Below are 19,889 nucleotides of genomic sequence, written 5' to 3'. Positions count from 1 at the left end.
CATTGAACAATGAACCTTTGGACAATTCTCCCCACAGTTTCATGTGTGTGTTGAATAACATGAAGGATACAATGAAACCTCAAAGGACACCATAGGCCGTGACATCAGGAATTCCCCAGTGCCACCTCCTGAGACTACCCCTCCAAGAAGGACTGGTGCCCCTGTATAACAGTGCTTCACCATCCCATCTCAGATAGATCCACCAGAAGGATATCTTGGTCAATGGTATTGGAAGTTCCTGCAAGTTTCAGCAGAACCAACAGAGACACGCTTCCCTTATCCATTTCCTGGCATAGCAGCCTCTGTCCTATAGCCAGACCTGAAGCCACATTGAATTCAAAGTAGATTGTCTGTGTCATGCAGAAATCTCTGGAGCTGAGAAGCCAACACTTGCTCAAATAACTTGCTCAGGAATGGAACATTGGAGATTGCTGGAAATTACCCAGTGCAGTGGTGTTCAAGGAGGATTTTTTAACAAAGGACTTACCACCACTGCCTCTAGGCTAGATAGACTGAGCCAAGCCATAAAGAGGCATTTTTTACTGTCCTTGCTCACTCAAGCAGTTCTCCTTTAACTGGTTCCATAAGTCAGGAAGAGCAGCCATCTATCATACAAGTAGTAGGTCTCACTTTTCCAAAACTCCTGTTCTTATCCCAGGGCTGTACAATTTGAAAAGCAACCATTGTAACTGGAGAAGCAGGAGATGAAGCTACATCCACTGGACCTGTATCAACTATAGTATCCAGGTTGGCACAGATGCATCCATTTTAAATTGCAAAGTGTCACACAAATTGGTCACAGCAGGTTGTCAAGTGGGCCACCACTTTTTGCAAGCCAGGATGTAATTGGCCTCTGACCACCCACTGCATGGCTCTGAGCTGATGCAGCGGTGGCAAAGTACATTCTTCACTGCCCTCATTGTCAAAGAGTAAGCTGTGGGAGAAGATGCTCAGGTGCAATTGGACGACCACTTGATCCATTTCCCTTTTCAGAGTCAGATTAGGGCTTCAACAGAATCACTTGTGGAGGCAACAGGAAAATCTCCAAGAACCATCAGAAAGTCATCAGATCTATCCATCTCTGGGGCATAGAGAGGGGGCCAGTCTCTTACACATTATAGCCCTGGTCAGAAGGATTCATCCATTTTTGAGGTGGAAGAAGAGGAGTGAATGGAGGTGAAGGACTTGGCAGCTTCGAGGTTAACTTGTGGTGGCTGAAGCCCCATTGGTGAGGGTTTTCAAGGATAGGCTGGACATGCACATGATAGGCATGTCATGAGTGGAGCCTGCTGCAGCCGGGGTCAGACTAGATGGCCCGGGATACCCCTTCTGACTCACTTTCTATGTTTCTATGTCAAGTTTCTCAGGCACAGCATGAGAAGCCCACCTCAGAAAGGAAGGAATTCCTTGGGTGAGGGCCAACCTCACCCTCAGATGACAGGTGAGGCAAGCTGCCAGCCCACAAGCAGCCGGAGACACCCTGAGGGTGGAGTCAGAAGCTTTTCTGGAAGGGAAGGAAGGAGGGGGAATGTGGGGTTCGTGTTCAACTCAACATAGACAGAAGCTGCTCCCACATCTCAAAGAGAAGGCTACCCTAACTTGGACTGTTCTGCAATTATTTAAGAGTCTGTTAAAGAACTGTGCTTCTCAAGTTTCAACTGAGTCTTCTGGAGAGAGAAAGAAGGAGGGAGAGACCTGTTTATGAGAGGTCCTCTGGGATTCTCCAGGGGGCCTTGCCCCTTCGCCAAGCTCATCCCCTTTCTCCAGTGACCCGTTCTTTGGTGGTTTCCTGGCTTTCATGTAAGCATTTTTTTATCCATTCTTAAAGGTGGAGAACTTTAAGCTAGACCACTCTGGTAGTGTGGGCTGTGCCCCCTTTTCTTTGCCCCTTTGCTTATGACCCCATTGAAAGGAAAGGTAACAAGAGTAAAACTCACCAACATACTTCGGAGTCACTCAAAACCTCAACTGCAGAGGCCCCGCACAGGTCAGGAAAGGTTCCACCATGACCAAGAGGTCAGCAGTACAGTGAACCAAGAGTGCCGAAGAACTTATTAGGGAATAAAAAATTTCCTGCAGTAGATCACCCCTCCTCCTCCTATAAAACACTCTTGACCAGTCTTTATCTACTCCAATACACAAGGAGAACTGCTTCTTCTTCCACTGGTTTCTACAGCGCCTATTTTTAAAATCCCGAATTTCCCTTTCCTTGCAAGCTCTGTTGGAGTCTTGCTCACCCCAACTGGATTAAAAACTTAGACATGAAAAATGGTAACTTTGGGTGGGCTTTGTGCTTATTCTCTCTCTTTCTCCACACACGCACACGTGTGCACGAGTGCGCGCACACACACACACACACACACACGTACTGAAATGCATGCTGTTATAACCTGATTATCAGCTCCCAGAAGCATCTGTTGGCAGGAGGAGAGGGACTTGATCCAACCCAGCACTACAGTTTGCAACCAATATACTAACAGCAAATGCATTCTCTGCATGCAAACCTTGTGCACACACAAAAGAGAGGTATCACCCAGCTTAGGTTTGGAGAACTACAAAAACTTCTTTAGAGAAAGGAATCATTCAGCTGGGGGCAGAGGGGGACACAACCTCAGAACAGTACTATGAAGGCTGCAGGCCAGTGAGGACTGAGCATGGCCCGTGGTCTTGGAATGCTAGTGGAGGAAAGCCAGGGAGTGTGACGGGATGTGATGGGTTGTCTATAGGAGGACAGGACTGCCTGGAACCCTGAACAGGAGCGCTCCAGACTGCAATATTTAGTTGCAAGTCATTCCAGTTTGCTGCAATAGCAATGTGAGCTTTTTGCAATGGATGGAGAACAAATTGCTGCACTTTCATAGCTGTATGACAGAATGCAGGTCAGCCTGTGATGCAGTGGCTAAAGAAATCAGACTTTTCAGGCCGACTCTTGAAGAAATGCAAGTTCCCATGGGCTTCTTTCAAATGAATTACCATGCAAGCTTCCATCTTTTCCTGTATAAGCCCAGGGGGAAGAAAGACCAAGATTGCCTGTGCCATCATTTCTTCCCCTTAGTATCCCACAATCCTTTGCCACTTACTGCATGACTTCTCACTGACTTCTTTAGCTGTATATGTCAGTAAGAAGGAATCTAAAGGAAACAGCATGTGGTGTGGTGGGCGGGAGCTAGACAGTGCCTTATTGAGTCATTTTAATATGTTCTCCACTAAAAGGGAGACAAAGAGACAGTATATATATATGTATGCATACAGAGTGAGCACTTTGGCAAAGCAGAAAGGTATTCTGAAGGCACTGAAGCCAGAGATTGAATTCCAGCCCTGGAATAGAGACTGGCTATTTCAGCAGGTTCTCTCATCTTGAAATAACCAGGATCTAGACGAGCAAAGGCATGAATCCGGCATTTCAGTGTGGCCCTTGTTGTGAGTTTTCCATGGCAGTCCTATAGAGTTCTATAGCCTTTCTCCCTCTGTGCTAGGAAAACCAAGGTGTGCCGGCAAGAGGGCAACATGTCTGCCTACCATCACATCAGAAGCAGTGTCTGCCTGTAGAAAAGCCATGTGGACCACTCTTCTCTCCCAGTGTTCACTTTCCCCTCAAGAATCCTCCTTCTTGTCATCACCTTGCATCTTCATTCACTTCCAGGCTTGCTTTCTTGAGCCTCTGGGTCTAATAACGCTTTTTTTGGATTGGTTTGCCAACTGTCCTCTATGAATCAGAGCACCTCAACTAATGGTAGTCAGAAGGGCTTCTGGTTGACCCATATCTACCAGAAAGGCAGCTCAGGCCCACTTTCAGTTCTGCAAAGCATCATCCAATTCTTGACAGGTCTGCTCAGAAGTAAGCCCCATTACAGTGTGCTTTGGACATGCAAAGCCATCAGGAACCAGTCACCAGCGGGTGCTGTCATCTACAATCAGAAGCTGGTCAGAAGCGGTCTGGAAGATTTTGGATCTCAGTTCAGTAGTAAGAAGCCCAGGGTCTAAGTGATTGGCTATGCCTCCTTATCCCTGTAATTGTAAGAGGAGGAGAAGCAAGACCTAGATGGAACTTCATCTGTGATATGTCAGAATAACTGTGAGCTTATCTCAGAGAAACTAGCAGAAGTCAGTGAGTCTCTTCATCCAGCTACTGTTGGTCAAGCTTGAATATCAGACTTATCATTAGAACAACCAATGCCCTCCCCATGAAAATGCAACAGAAGGATCAGGAAACCTTCAGGGCTGCTGCACAAGCTGATACTCAGCTTAAGAGGGAGGAATAGAAGTGCCCTGCTTGATAAAGCTTGTGTTAATGGGCTAAGACCTCCACCCATTGGATTGTTATGCAATGTGTTTTTCAATACCGCTCTTCTTAAGATTCCAGGGTGTGATCTGTTGCTAGGATTATCTTCTTTAAAGTCCATCCTTTAGTGTCAATTGCATACTACCTGTATCTTTCCATGTTTGGGACTTCCCTCTACCTGAGCTGCAAGAAACTCTTCTTATATGGGCTTAGTTGTGTCTTTCTTTGAAACCTGTCTCATCTATTTGATCTATGAATTATTGAGAACCTGCCATGGAGATCTTGTTGCACTTTTCAAACCCCTGGATTTTTGTTGCTTCTGGATTATGTATCCTCATTCTTGATAGCAAGAATACTTGTGGGCTTGGACTAATCCTGACTCTGAGACTTTTGTATGGCTGGACCCATGTAATGTGGGGATACTAAAGGTATAAATAAAGGCTAAATTGCCATAGTGTGAACTTATTTTGGTCTTTTTTTTTTTTTTTTTTTTTTGCTGGAACCCTAGTCTTTGACTGCCTAGAATGGTTTACCCCAAGAATAATTTCTGCATCCTAAACCATATAAATTTTGCTACGGGGAAAGCTATGTCAACAAATTCCTGACACAGTTATAGCTATTTTTTTATTGTTCTTTGACCTATGAATAGAGTTTAGAGCTATTTTCCATCACCTGTATGATTTCTGGAATCCTACAACCATTAAGCTCTTTGCCATAAAAAATAAGAAGCTCATCTATTTGCAAATAAACAATGTTTTCACAGTTTCTGATCTTTTGTGTTGCTTTTCCAGGATTTTAGCATGCCAAGACACAGCCACGGAGGCAGTGGGGGTGGGGGGGAATTGCACATTCAGGCCTATAATAAACATTTATTTAAAATGATAAAAGGACATCAAGGCTTCATCCATTTGTGTGGAGTGTAATAAAAACTCCATTTATGAGTTTTCAAAGCCAACAGGTAAATTAAAGTTCCAATATGTCCCTTCCTCAAAACGAGAATGAAGATTCTGCAGATGCAAATTATGATTGATAGCAGAGCAAACTGCTGCTTTGCACACTATACACAGTCATTTGATCGAGCTCCTTTTGTAATAACACTAGATAAACCAGCCATAAAATATAGCACTTACATATATGAAAGTACAGGTATGAAGCCGAGCAGGTTGCATTGTGAAAAAAGATGTTCTGATCTATGATATGAACTGCATTTGTCAGCAGTCAATATGTGATAAGCAGTGTCCATGCTGTAAAACAGTCCATTCAGTGCATTTGAATTATGAATTGGATACTTGGCTATCTCAATTTATTCTTGATATATAATCTCAAAATCCCTGCAGTGCTTTTCATTCCCCTCACTTGGCTTCTTCATTTAGATAGCATCATATTTCCCCTTCAAGTGACAGCAGTTGACTGCATTTTATGAGTCAACATGATGAGCGACAAGGTATCTGAAATGTTAAAAAATGCCATTTTATTGCATAGGCATTGAGATGCAGCAGAAGGGGAAAGGGTTAGGGAAACCATGCTGAAGAGGTAGCACTGTGAATGTCTGCTCTGTATTCCTGCTCACTAAATGACATTATCCCTTATGCGAAGCAGATGTATAGCTATAATAAAGGTAATGGTGAAGAAGGTACATCATCACGGGACCACAGCTGAACCATAGAAAATAAAAAAGTCACCTTGGATCAGACCAAGGGTTCATCTTGTCCATTCTTAACCAACTGCCCATAGGAAACCCACAGCAGGACATGAATGCAATGGCAGCCTCTGACCCATGTTTCCCATAGATGTCCTGTTTCCAGAGATGTACTGTTGACACATAGTCACTAAGACCAGTAGCCATGGGTAACCTTCTCCCCCATGAATTTGTCCAAACCCCGTCCAAATGAGTGGCCATCCCAACATGAAGTTTTCCTATTTTCTCTGCAGACCCTAGTGATGAACAAACATTCAAAGATGTAAAACTAATTTAACTATGGTGGAAAACATAAGAATGGCCTTATCATGGAAGAAACAGTCAGAAGGGAAGGGAAGGGAAGGGAAGGGAAGGGAAGGGAAGGGAAGGGAAGGGAAGGGAAGGGAAGGGATGTTCCTACCATGGGTGAAGAACCAGAGATTCCACCCATTGCAGAGGACCTGCAAAGACTTGAAGGCTTGGAGGAGTCCAGATCCTCAGTAATACCAACTGTGCAGCAGCAAGGGAGATCTGTTTCAGAGTCAGTAGAGGAGAGACCCCCAAACCCCCAGAAACGGTGTAGGTGGAAGAAACATCCTAAGAAGCTGCTGCTGAACCTTGCAGGGTTTTAACAAGCTCAGCTTAAGAATTGCATTTGGAAGGTGGGAGCATTGCTGAAAACAATTCTTACTCTCAAGTTCTACTGCTACCATTCTTCTGGGATTCCTAGCTTTCCACCAAATCAAACCTGGGAAATGCCTTTTCCTGAATCTTATTCATGGGTGTCATAGTGTCATACCATCTCCCCCTAGGACTGAATCTATCATGAATACCTTGTGGATTTCCTGATGACAACTCTCATTGCCTGAGCCCCATTGTACTAGGTCCTCTTGCTGGCTGCCTTCTCTCTGCTCTCTGATCTGTGGACAATCCCCAAGAATCACCTCTTTACTCGCCCTTGATGTGCTAATCAAGCTTGAGACTTCGGAAAGCGGGACATCTCCTTTGTGCAGGGAGAAGCCCGCTTCTGTCCTCAAGCTGCCCCTAGTGGGACCAGAATTCAAGTTTGGGAAAAGGCAAATATTTCCACAATTTTGCTCAGTGCCACTGTTTTCCATAGCAGTTGGGGTGTGATGTATCACTGAGGGAGAGGGAGGGCAAAAGAGAGCAAAGACAATTTTACTTAATATACCAACACTTTTGCAAGGAATGCTGAAAAATAACCAAAAATATATTTGCAAAACCAGAAGTTTCTGTCCAGCTCTCAAGCCTCAATGGGAAGTTAAATATCTTCTCTATCCTTCAGTATGATCTTGCCCATGTTGGACAATGAAAGCTTGTTTTGAACCAGGAATAAATGTCCACATCACAAATTAAGTCAAAGTTATGCTTTTCTCTCTCTTGCACACACACACGCACACACACACCTTTTGTGCAGGCAGCAAATTGACAGAATCTAATTAATCAAGCAATGTATTTTGCTTCTGGTATCTTCTCTCATTAGCAATGTCACCCATCCGCTGAGACTGAATCACACATCCAGCATCTGGCATGCCATAAATTGTGCCCAGCTTTCTATTCCTCTATGAGCATCTGATGCCCTTGCGATTGTGACTGACTGCCAAATATCAGCAGTGACACCAACACCTAAAACAGACTGATCTAGATTTTGCCTAGAGCCCTTCTCCTCCCACCCCCTACAAGAAGATTCTAGAAGCAGCATCGTGAATCACAATGCAAGTTCCCTTGTACAGAAAAAAGGATACAGCATCAGCATCTCTAGCTGTCTTTTCTATTTGCTCTTGCCATGCAAACTCTCATTTTTATTATTAAAAACACCCCTCTCTAGTTAAACAAAGCTGTTAATGAGATAAGAGTGATAAATACTTGCCATTAAGGAGGATGCTGTTATCGTACAGTTCAGTGCAGCACATTTAAATGAGACCACTTTTCTTTTCCTGGAGGGAGTGGGCCAGATGAAAACAAATCTCACTGCTGCCATGTGGGGCACAGCCAGGTGTAAAGAGCAGCTCCATCACGTTTAGCAAGGCACTGGGCGTGGGCCTGAAGCATCTCAGGCAGGATGAGTGATGATGTGGCCCATGAAGCAGACTTTTCCAACCTGTTGCCCTCTGGATGAGTTGGTCTGCAGGTCCCATCATTCCCAGCCATTGATCAAGTCGCTTGGAGGGCAGTCACTTGGAGGTGGGGAAGGCAGTGCTTAGACATGCGCTCCATGAAGCCTTCAGTTATGGATGTGTGGCACTCAGTCACGTGGCAGTTTGTTGTTGAGTCTGCAAAGGGCTGCTGTGAGCCAAGGCCCAAGAGGGCTTGGAAGTCCACTCAGGGCCAAAGCACACGCCATGTTTTAAGTGCATGGTTGGCACCCAATGGTTCTTTGCAAAAATGTAAAGTAAAAGTCACAGGGCTCAGTCAGCATCAGGACCTTGACGCACTGGGAAGGCAGGAAACGCTTTGCCCCCTTGTGGCAGTCCCAAGGGAAATTGCTCCCCGCTCTCAGTGCTGCAACTTGCCATGGAAGCAAAGCTTGGAAGAGTCTTTCGGTGCAATTTGTACAGGCTTAGCCCCTCAGGCAACTCTCCCCATGCCACTTTTATGTCAACCTCAGGATAATGTCAGCTCTTTATTAGATACTCTTTCCTAAGCAGGACTGAAGGGGTCTTTTGGCAAGGGCTGAACCATGCAAAGATTGGAAATAACTTAACATACCTATATTTTAAGATGACTAAGGTACAGTCCACTGGGAATGTCCATGAGCCTCTCAACTTGGAGGATCATGGGCATCCTATGCAGAATAGGAGGACTACAGAAGCAGAGGTCACCTCCATGCTCCTCCTGGTCTTCAAAGCAGCCTGGTGGCCAGTTTTGGCCAACTAGCAGAACTGTCTGCCATGTCATAACCTGGTGAGCCCAGTCTCATCACTTCCCCACATTGCTGCCCAGAACTGTCCCTTTCCTCTTCTCCAAGGTTGCTTTACATGGTTTTTCCATGCTGACTTGGAGCAGCGGAAGATCTAAGCATGAATCCTCAGCTCATCTTCTGACCTCAGATCTGGGAATCCAAAGAATCCTCTGTGCCTCTAGAAGTTAAACGGTCCATAAGATCACTTGCAAGAGTGACTAAAACTTTTCTGTGGTGGCACTACAATTATGGAATTCTATACCAGAGATTCACCAGTTTCCTCTTTTACTGAGTTTCAAGCACCTGGAAAAAACTTAGCTTTCCCGAAGCACCTTTGGCACCACCTAGACTATTTACATCAATGCACAAGTTTTCAATTTTACCATTGTATGTTTTATCTTTATTTAATTATTTTATTGTGATTGTATGATGTTTATTTTTTATGATATCTTTTTATGATATCAATAATAATAATAATAATAATAATAATAATAATAATAATAATAATAATAATAGATCAAGAAGCCCCACTGCATGAGGCTCGTCCTGACAGTGAAAAATGGCCACATTGGCACCAAACAGCCCTTCCCTCGAGAGCATTCCATCATTAAGGAGCTACCAACCAGAGGGCCCTGTCCCTTGCTGCCATCCTCCCTTGGAGAAGTGCCTCAGATATTGATTGCAGGCAGGTTCATATCAGGAATTGTACTATTGAAGATATCGTGTCTCTGGCCCCTCTAAGTCTTTATAGGTCGAAATCAAGACAAGCAGGCCAGTTTCAGTGTTATCTGCTAGACTTTCTGCCCAATTCCTACCCCACCGCCCACAACCAAACAGGCCGCTGTGTTTTGCACAGGCTGCAATGTCCAAGTTGTCTTCAGAGCTTTACTCCTAGAGGTGAGCTTGGTGGGGAGAAAGGCAGTGGCGAATGTCTAGTTGGATTCTGCTTCCCTGCAATTTCCACCCATTGGACTTCGTTCTCTTCTCCGGAGCAACAAAAAAGTATTAGACACACCCAACATCCTGAATATGCCTCGGCTATATTTAAAGTCTGCTGCATGAGACATTCAATAAATATCTAATTCAATATTTTTCAAACTCTTGGAGTATTTTACACATAGAGATGTAGTCACATTCTTCATCACCATGAACATTCATGGTGGTTTTGCCCCTGCTGAGTATTGGCAAGTTAATAACTATAATATGAAAATGCAGATATAATTATATGGAAAAACATACTGAACACAGTATGTGTTGCCTTGTCAGGCTTCCTCATAACCTTAATGTTTTATTGGTGCTAAATATGAACTTAATTAGTAATCAGAGCTTGAGGTCTTCCTTTGTAATTCTAAACCACCATCTCAAAGTATGTTTAAAACTTTTTTTTACAGTACTTCTAAGTGAACCATTGAAAATATGACTTTTTATACTTCCTTTTAAAATTCTTGATAGCTAATTTAAAAAAAAACCTAAGATGGTGATAATTGCTTAAATTCCAGTTGATAAGTATTTTAACTCTAGACAGAAGTTGGGGCAGCAGGGGGCAGGGAACAGGAAGGCTAATAAATTTACTTTCTAGGAAGAAAACATTTCAAGATAACATCTTTGTGAAAATGGATGGAGAGATCATTTACACAGAAAAATGAGTAGCAATAACAACCAATTTAAAAAACCTAAGATTTTAGTTGTTAGTTATAAGACTCCAACCTCTATGGAGTCAGACCATTGGACTAGCTAGACCAGGACTGTCAACAGTGATTGGTAGCAGCTACTGAGGGTTTCAGGCAGAAGGTTTCTCTCCCATGTCCAGTTATCTGACCTTGTAACTTGCCGGGAGTTGAACCCAGGACCTTCTGCATGCAAATCGTGTGCTCTACATTGAGCTGCAATCACACCCCAAGTACCTATCAGATGATGACATGTAAGGGAATAAACTGAGTGGTGGTGGGAGCTGTTGCGGTTGGAATCAGACATGCTCCATCTCTGCACACAAGAGGCCCCTGTGGTGACCCACCATGGCTGTGAGTTGGATAGATATACCTTTCCTATATACCAGGGGTGAAGAACTGGAACTGCTGCCCTGCTGGTCTTACCTGTTTCCCCAGTGGAGCCCTGACATCCTCCACAAGTGCGGAATTCCCTCCACCAGCAACGCTGACACAGAGAACTCTTTCCTTGCCTGTAGCAGTAGCAAAGGAAGAGCAATTATGACCATTGGGAAGAGAGAGGGAAGGGAGCATAGGGTGGCCGGGTGTCTTCTGTTATAGAGGACAGTCCTCTATTCGAACACTTGCCAGCAGTAAATCTTTGGTTTGAAAGTGTGCTTTATTTGAAGACGATACAGTCAAATGGCAGGTTAAACATAACAGGGAGAAAGAATGGCTTCCCGTGCATAGGCTGTCCCTGGGCAGCTGACTGATTGGGCAGCCACATGTCACTGCTATCACAGTCTTCCAGGCTATGGTGACTTGCATTGTACTTCTCTGTGAATCATAATAATGGGTTCTAAATGTTTGCTGCTATATTTGCATGTGCAAATATGTTGCAAATTGCTCTGCTTCTTTTGACCTCTTTCAGGCATCCATAAGTGTCTGTCCATAAGCACTTTTCTGCTTTTCCCTCACTGATTCAGATGCAGGTTACCTTTCCCTTTCTGTTGCAGAACGCAGCTAAGGCCCGAGTGTCTGGCAGGCCTGGCATGGGGTCTCCCATCACCTGATGTGAGGGAGGAGACAGGCCACTGCTGCACCACAGCACTGCAACCCCCTTCTCTTGCCCACCCCTTGCCTGTGCCACTGCTTCAACTGCAGAGAATCACACAGCTGGAAGAAATGGCAGTGGGTCTCCTGCAAGGTATTACCAGAGTTCTGGCAGAAGTATCAGAGCCAATGGAGAGGGAGGGTGGCTGCTGTGGCGAGTCCTGCCAGCCACTCTCTTGCGATGGCCATCACTGTTGTGGGGGAGCTCATGGGGGTGGGGGGAGAGCTGTCCTGAGCATTCCTGGAGGCCTTGGGGGCCAGGAGTGGCACAGAGTGGAGCTGGTGGGCCAGGTCTGGTGTTAGGATCCGAAAACTTACAAATATCTCACCAGGCAATTTGCTGCTGGGGGAGGGCAGAACCCTTGGTGGCTTTCCCGGCATGGATGGGTTTGATCTTGCTTCGCTTCGCTTTGCTTGACGCCACCCACTTGAAGACAAGGCAAGATTTCACAAAGGTATTTCTGTGGAGGGCACAAACCCCCTTAGAGAGGTTGGAAATACAAACCGACCGGTTCCCAAGAGAAGCTGGTAATGGATTGCTCCAGGTCCTGTAAAGAAATTAGTTATTCAAGAGGGGGATCATGAAAGGGATGAGTCAATGTTGGATTTGTACTTTTGTAGATTTTTTGTCCCTGGTCATTTCCATGTAGGAGAGGTCACAGCTCAGAGCACACATTTGCACTCAGTCCTCTTCTGGAAGGGTTGTGAGAAAGTCCTACCTCAGACCCTGGGGAGGGGCTGCCAGTCTGTGCCAGCACTATTGGGCTAGAAGGACCCATGACCTGCCTCAGTAGAAAGAAGCTTCCTATGTTCCTTCTCACAGAGGAAGCCTTGGCAGGGAGAGTAGGTTTCTCCCAGCCTCATTTCCTGGTAGGGGAAGTGCAATGTAGGACAAAGTCCATATCCAGGGGCAACTAATGGCCTTTTAGTACCTGAGGCAGAAAAATATGAGTCCTGGCCCTCACCACCTTCAATCCGATGTTGTTTTTCAACAATACAATAACTAAAGAACTGACCATTTTCTTCACTGCAATGTTATCTCAAAATCTGCTTCCCTTCCCTGCCCTTATTACAGATGCTAATGTCTTATAAACTAAAGGAAAGCTCTTCTTTCTTCTGTCAAGAGGAAGGAGAAAAAAGAGCAGCCTTCCTGTAATATGAACGAACCCTGTTAAGAGCCTTTTCCAGTTCATGGTTAATAATGTCAAAGGTATGAAAGAATCCCCAGGAGAAGGTCAGGCAACATGTTTGATCAGGAGTCAATTTCACAGAGCCTTCTGTGAAAATGCCCCTTTTAACTTTTACATGCAAAAATACCTCGTGCAAATACTTTATGAAGCCTGGAACGTTAAGTAAAGAAGGGTTGCATTTTGAAAACAATGCAACATGAAGAAGCACAGAAAAAATACATTTACTACATGAATTGCTCTCAGTTACTGGTCATATTTGTCTTATGCAAGCTGCTAACATAATTCACAGTTTCAGGAAACAGCAATTGCTGTTGTTGCTGCTGTTGTTCTTGTTATTATTATTTCTACCAGGCACTGCCATGTAAATTAATAGTAAAGTGGTAAAGGCCTGCTACCAAAAATAGAAGCACAATTTCTACTGACAAGACTGGGAATTCTACATAATATATTCTATTCTTTGACAGTTTAATTTTCTATTTTGTCACATGAAAAGCTGTGTAATACAATCTCATGCATGCTCTTAGGTTCTGTTTCAGGCTTGCAAAATAGCATCTGTACCAGATGTGTGCACCGTAGTTTGGGATGGACACAGGTGAGCAGGAAAGGATTCAGAGAAGATAACAGACATTATGATAAAAAAGGCTCTACAAGATAAATTGTTTGAAGAATGGCTGAAGGAGCTGGAATATGTTAAGATTAGAAAATAAGTTTTCATCCTTTTCATTGAAGACTATGGACTGGGACACTGTTGCCAGGAATGAGCAAAATAGAGAAATACTTGCACTCCTTTGATAGGCAAAATGTTCATTGTTAAGAGATGTGCTACTTGAAGCAGCCAAATATTCCCCAAGTCAAAATAATCTGATCAATAGCAAAAATTAGATTCCATTGATCTGAACTCTCTGTGAATTCTTTTTTTCACTTTTCATTCCACCATAAAATAGTCGGATGAGTCTGAAAAGAAAGCTTCTACACTACTTATTGGATGTCTACCAAATAAAAATGAAGGCTGTGCCCACTTTTATTCCCTGGAACCAATATGGCAAAAAGTTTACAACACAAACTGTTCTCTATGCTACACCTATTGCACTGTCAGAACCCTACTTTATAGGCATACATAAACGTTAAAGAAAAGGGGTAATTAATGAAGCCCCTGGCCACTTTTCTCCTGCTTTATTGGTACAACAACTGCTTTTAGTAATTACCTATGGTATTTTCAAGAAGCACAGTATGACTCAAGAACCCTTTTAATTCTGTTCTCTGGGAACCAGTCATTTTCTCTAAAAGAACACAGAATGACAATTTGACTGGTTTGTGCATGTGCGTGCGTGCGTGCGCACACAAGAGAGAAAAAGAGAGAGAGTGGAGAAAAATAAAGTAGAATATATTTTCTTGATGGAATATATATATGGGATGAGAGAAAGGGAGGGAGGGAGGGAGAGAGAGAGTTCAGAATGCATTTTCTTGAAAAGAGAAGCAATCAATTGATCATCAATTCACTTGTTGGAAATCCTATCATGTTAGACCAATATTAGCAATCCATAGAATAGGGACTTCTAAATCCTTTTAATGGTCATTGCACACATTAAGGGTACAATCCTAAAAGTACTACAAATCCCAAAATTTCCCAGCCACTATGCTGTCAGTTGTAGGGCTTTTTTCTATTTAACATGCATAGGATTGTCTCCTAAATCAAATCAAGCTAATCCTCCTTGGAGTCACTGTATAGTATTAGAACACTGCGTAGAAATGGAGATTGTGAGGAGATAGCAGAAAGAGGTGCAACTGCTTCCATGCGGTGGGAAAGGAAACCTCCTGCCTGCACCCAAAGCCACATTTCGCAGGGAAGGCGAGAGCTGTGCTGGGTCCATCAGGGTCTGCTACTTCATGGCACCTGCACTGCCTTGAAGCAGCAGCTCCCAAACAAACAGAGCCCCCTTGTTGGTTGGTTGGTTTATTTATTTATTTATTTGATTTCTATTTATTTGATTTCTACCCAACCACTAAGTCTCTCTGGGAGGTTCACAACAGCATATTTGCAAACAATATAACTATACCATTAAAGTATATGAAAACATCATAAAGGTTACTGATACAAAATGTAAAACCAAGTAAAAACAGAAAAGCAAAAGTATATGTTGAGAAGAACCCCATTAAACCCTGTCTAACAACCAGCAGAACCCAGTAAATAATTCAATGTCCTTCAGCAGAGGAGGTTCTTTACCTGGCGCCAGAATGATAGTGAAGTTGGTGCGAAGCAGGCCTCAGCTAGTTGCTCGTTCCAGAACTGGGGGGCCGCCACTGGAAAGGCTCTTCCCATAGCCACCACCTGAGGCTTCCTCAGAGATGGCAGTTGGAGAAAGGCCTCTCTTCACTGTGGCTGAGCTGCTTCCACACAAGGGCCAGGCACCTCAAGCAGAAGATTTGGGGTGTCAGAAAAGGACATGACATCTTTGGTTATTTACTCTGCTGTGTCTGAATTGCTCCAGCCAAGAATAAGGACAGGTGCTGAGATGTTATGAGATTTTCTGCTTCATGTACTTGCCTGGTTTGGGATATTAGTAGTATATTAATTTTATTTGTATATCACCCAATAGCTAAATCTGTCTGGGCAGTTTCCAACAACACATAAAGTTCAATAAAATACGTACAACATAAAATGCAGATATCGATAAAATCATAAAAAGTAAAGCCAGATTTAAACTAAATTTAGAAAGCTACAGTAGCCAACGCATATTAAATCAGAAGACCTGTTTAGCAGCTGACATAATGCCCCAACATACTATGGGCACTAATTAAATGTTCTGTCACACAGAGTAATCTTAGCCTGGCACCAAACAGAAAACAGAGTTGGCAGCAGATGCGCCTCAGTGGGGGTTTGTTCCATAACTTGTATGTGCCTTAACTGCACTGGGTAAGTTATCTCTGTGTTTGTGGGATGGGAGTGCGGGGCTGGACATGAATGGAAACCTTGCTTTGACGCATTCTTGGATCTACACAACTTCCTTAGCTTTGGCTTTTGCTATTGGTGCAATGTGCTACGGAATGTATACATGGAGGTTCCAAAAGAAAACGCTGTTGCTTAGTGCATCGGAACTCCCTTTTGGCACATGCAGTTGCTGAACTACAGTTTAAGGTTGGGTGTTGTGGGTACCGGGTGCCGGAGATGCATACGCAATACAGTTGTCCCTGCTGCCACCATGGAGAATCAAACCAACCCATTTCCCCATTGCATGTACCCTGGTATTGAAATCAGAATTTGCATGACCAATAGCACATGCAACCGATGGGAAGCTTCCGCTTCTCACTCTCATAGCACACACCCTCGGTTTTAGTGAAAACAGGGTAAAAATATGAAGGATTCAGGCAAAAAGGTACAGAGCAAAGTAAAATTTCGAAGCATAAAGCAACAGGCAGTTTACAGTGACAGTTCAATGGTGAATGGGACAGAAAACCAACAAACACAATCTAGAGATTCACAGCCCTGTATTAAGCTCCCTATCTGCTTTTCTGGAGACCCACGGGGCAATTCCTCTGGTGCATTTGTCAGGCCCTCCCTCATGCAATGCCAGCATCTAGCATGTACCATCCAATCCCTTTTGTTCATTGCCAAATGGAGTTTTCTTCCTCTTAAGAATTGAGTAAGGTGGAGATAGTAGGGTCTGGCTGAGTGGACCACTCCAAATGTTCATGTCTAGAATCCTGAAGTGAGGTGTTTGCTAGGATTCTAAGCTGAGTAGTTACAGCAGTGAGCTCAAATTCCCATGTGTATTTTGCTGCAATTTTGTGTGAAGTCTCCCTTCTGTATGAGAGCGATCTTTCTCCTACTTCTGTGCAAATGTGCTTTTCCCTCTCTGTCTATAACCTCTACAAGCATCCTGCTCAGCAACTCATGTGAGTGCTGCACTTTGACTTCTCCTTCCTCCCCCTGAAGTGTTCTGCGCAGTACTTGTGAGGAACATAAAGTAACCTGAACTCCTGACTAAAAGGATGTCCACTTCCCAGACTTGCAGTAGGAGATGTACTGCTGACTGAGTGTCCAGCTACTTAAAGTGGAAAGCAGAATGATAACAGATGACAAGGAATAGGCAAAGGTGCTCAGCTCCTACTTCGCCTCGGTCTTCTCCCACAAGAAAATATGCAGTCAAGAGGAAGTACAAGCTAAAACTGAGAGATGGCATCCCAAGGTTGACAAATGATCAAGGAATTGTTGTTAGTCGTGAAGTCGTGTCTGACCCATCACGACCCCATGGACAACATTCCTCCAGGCCTTCCTGTCCTCCACCATCCCCTGGAGTCCACCCAAGCTCACACCAACTGCTTCAGTGACTCCATCTAGCCACCTCATTCTCTGCCATCCCCTTCTTCTTTTGCAATGTATTGTTCCCAGCATTAGGCTCTTCTCCAGGGAGTCCTTTCTTCTCATTAGGTAGCCCAAGTATTTGAGTTTCATCTTCAGTATCTGGCCTTCTAAAGAGCAGTCAGGGTTGATCTCCTCTAGGACTGACCGGTTTGATTGCCTTGTGGTCCAAGGGACTCGCAGGAGTCTCCTCCAGCACCACAATTCAAAGGCCTCAATCCTTTTGCGCTCACCCTTTCTTATGGTCCAGCTTTCACAGCCATACAACTGGGAAAAGCATAGCCTTGACTATACGCACTTTTGTTGGCAGGGTGATGTCTCTGCTTTTTAGTATGCTGTCTAGATTTGCCATAGCTTTCCTCCCCAGGAGCAAGCGTCTTTTAATTTCTTGGCTGCAGTCCCCATCTACAGTGATCTTGGAGCCCAGGAAAATAAAATCTGTCACTACCTCCATTTCTTCCCCATCTATTTGCCAGGAAGTGAGAGGACCGGATGCCATGATCTTAGTTTTCTTAATGTTGAGTCTCAAGCCAACTTTTGCACTCTCCTCCTTCACCCGCATCAAGAGGCTCTTTAGTTCCTCTTCACTTTCTGCCATTAGAGTGGTATCATCTGCATATCTGAGGTTGTTGATATTTCTCCCAGCAATCTTAATTCCAACTGGTGATTCATCTAGCCCCGCCTTTCTCATGATGTGCTCTGCATATAAGTTAAATAGGCAGGGTGACAATATGCAGCCTTGCCGAACTCCTTTCTCAATTTTGAACCAATCAGTGGTTCCGTGTCCAGTTCTAACTGTTGCTTCTTGACCTGCATATAGGTTTCTCAGGAGACAAATAAGATGGTCTGGTACTCCCATCTCTTTAAGAACTTGCCACAATTTGTTGTGATCCACACAATCTAAGGCTTTAGCATAGTCAATGAAGCAGAAGTGGATGTTTTTCTGGAACTCCCTAGCTTTCTCCAGGATCCAGCATATGTTGGCAATTTGATCTCTAGTTCCTTTCCCTCTTCGAAATCCTGCCTGTACTTCTGGTAGTTCTCAGTCCACATACTGCTGGAGCTAGCTTGTCCACCCTATTCTATTGTTTTCTTCTATTTCTTTGCGCTGTTCATTTAAGAAGGCATTCTTATCTCCTCTAGTTATTCTCTGGAATTCTGCATTGAATTGGGTGTATCTTTTTCTTTCTCCCTTGCCTTTCGCTTCCCTTCTTTTCTCAGCTATTTGTAAAGCTTCCTCAGACAGCCATTTTGCTTTCTTGCATTTCTTTTTCTTTGGGATGGTTTTAGTTGCTACTTCTTGTACAATGTTGTGAACCTCCATCCATAGTTCTTCAGGTACTCTGTCTATCAGATCTAATTCCTTAAATCTATTTGTCACCTCTACTATATATTCATCAGGGATATCATTTAGGTTGTACTTGAGTGGCCTAGTGCTTTTCCCTACTTTCTTCAATTTAAGCCTAAATTTTGCAATGAGAAGCTTATGATCTGAGCCACAGTCGGCTCCTGGTCTAGTTTTTACTGACTGTATAGAGCTTCTCCATCTTTGGCTGCAGAGCACATAGTCAATCTGATTTCTGTGTTGACCGTCTGGTGATGTCCATGTGTAGAGTCATCTCTTGGGTTGTTGGAAAAAAGTGTTTGCTATGACCATCGTATTCTCTTGACAAAATTCTACCAGCCTGTGCCCTGCTTCATTTTGTACTCCAGGGTCAAACATGCCTGTTATTCCAGTTATCTTTTGGCTTCCTGCTTTAGCATTCCAATCCCCCATGATGGTAAGAACATCATTTTTGGGTGTTAATTCTAGAAGGTGTTGTAGGCCTTTATAGAACCGGTGAACTTCAGCCTCTTCAGCACCAGTGGTTGGGGCATAGACTTGGACTACTGTGATGTTGAATGGTTTGCCTTGGATTCAAACTGAGATCATTCTGTCATTTTGGAGATTGTATCCCAGTACTGCTTTTCCTACTCTTTTATTGACTATGAAGGCTACTCCATTTCTTCTGAGGGATTCTTGCCCGCAGTAGTATACCTGATGGTCATCTGAATTAAATTCACCCATTCTTGTCCATTTTAGTTCAATGATTCCTACGTAAGATGTCAGTGTTCAGTCTTGTCATCTCTTGTTTGACCACATCCAGCTTGCCTTGATTCGTGGATCTTACATTCCAGGTTCCTATGGAGTATAGATCTTTGCAGCATCAGACTTTCCTTTAGCCACCAGATACATCTGCCACTGAGTGTCCTTTCAGCTTTGACCCAGTCGCTTCATTCTTTCTGGCGCTACTAGTACTAGCCCTCTGCTCTTCCCCAGTAGCATATTGGACACCTTCCGACCTGAGGGGCTCATCTTCCGGCATCATATCTTTTTGCCTTTTGGTACTGTCCATGGGGATGTCCTCCACCATCCCTCAGAGTCCACCCAACCTCTCGCTGACTGCCCCAGTGACTCCATCTAGGCACCTCATTCTCTGCCGTCCCCTTCTTCTTTTGCCATCTATTGTTCCCAGCATCAGGGTCTTCTCCAGTGAGTTGTTCCTTCTCATAAGGTGGCCAGAGTATTTGAGTTTCATCTTCAGTATCTCGCCTTCTAAAGAGCGGTCAGGGTTGATTTCCTTTAAGATTGCCAGGTTTGATCTTTTTGCAGTCCAAGGGACTCTCAGGAGTCTTCTCCAGCACCACAATTCAAAG

Source organism: Varanus komodoensis, unplaced genomic scaffold (assembly GCF_004798865.1).
Source record: "Varanus komodoensis strain SLA01 unplaced genomic scaffold, ASM479886v1 scaffold4, whole genome shotgun sequence".
Taxonomy (NCBI): Eukaryota; Metazoa; Chordata; class Lepidosauria; order Squamata; family Varanidae; genus Varanus; species Varanus komodoensis.
Note: the sequence above shows the minus strand (reverse complement) of the source record.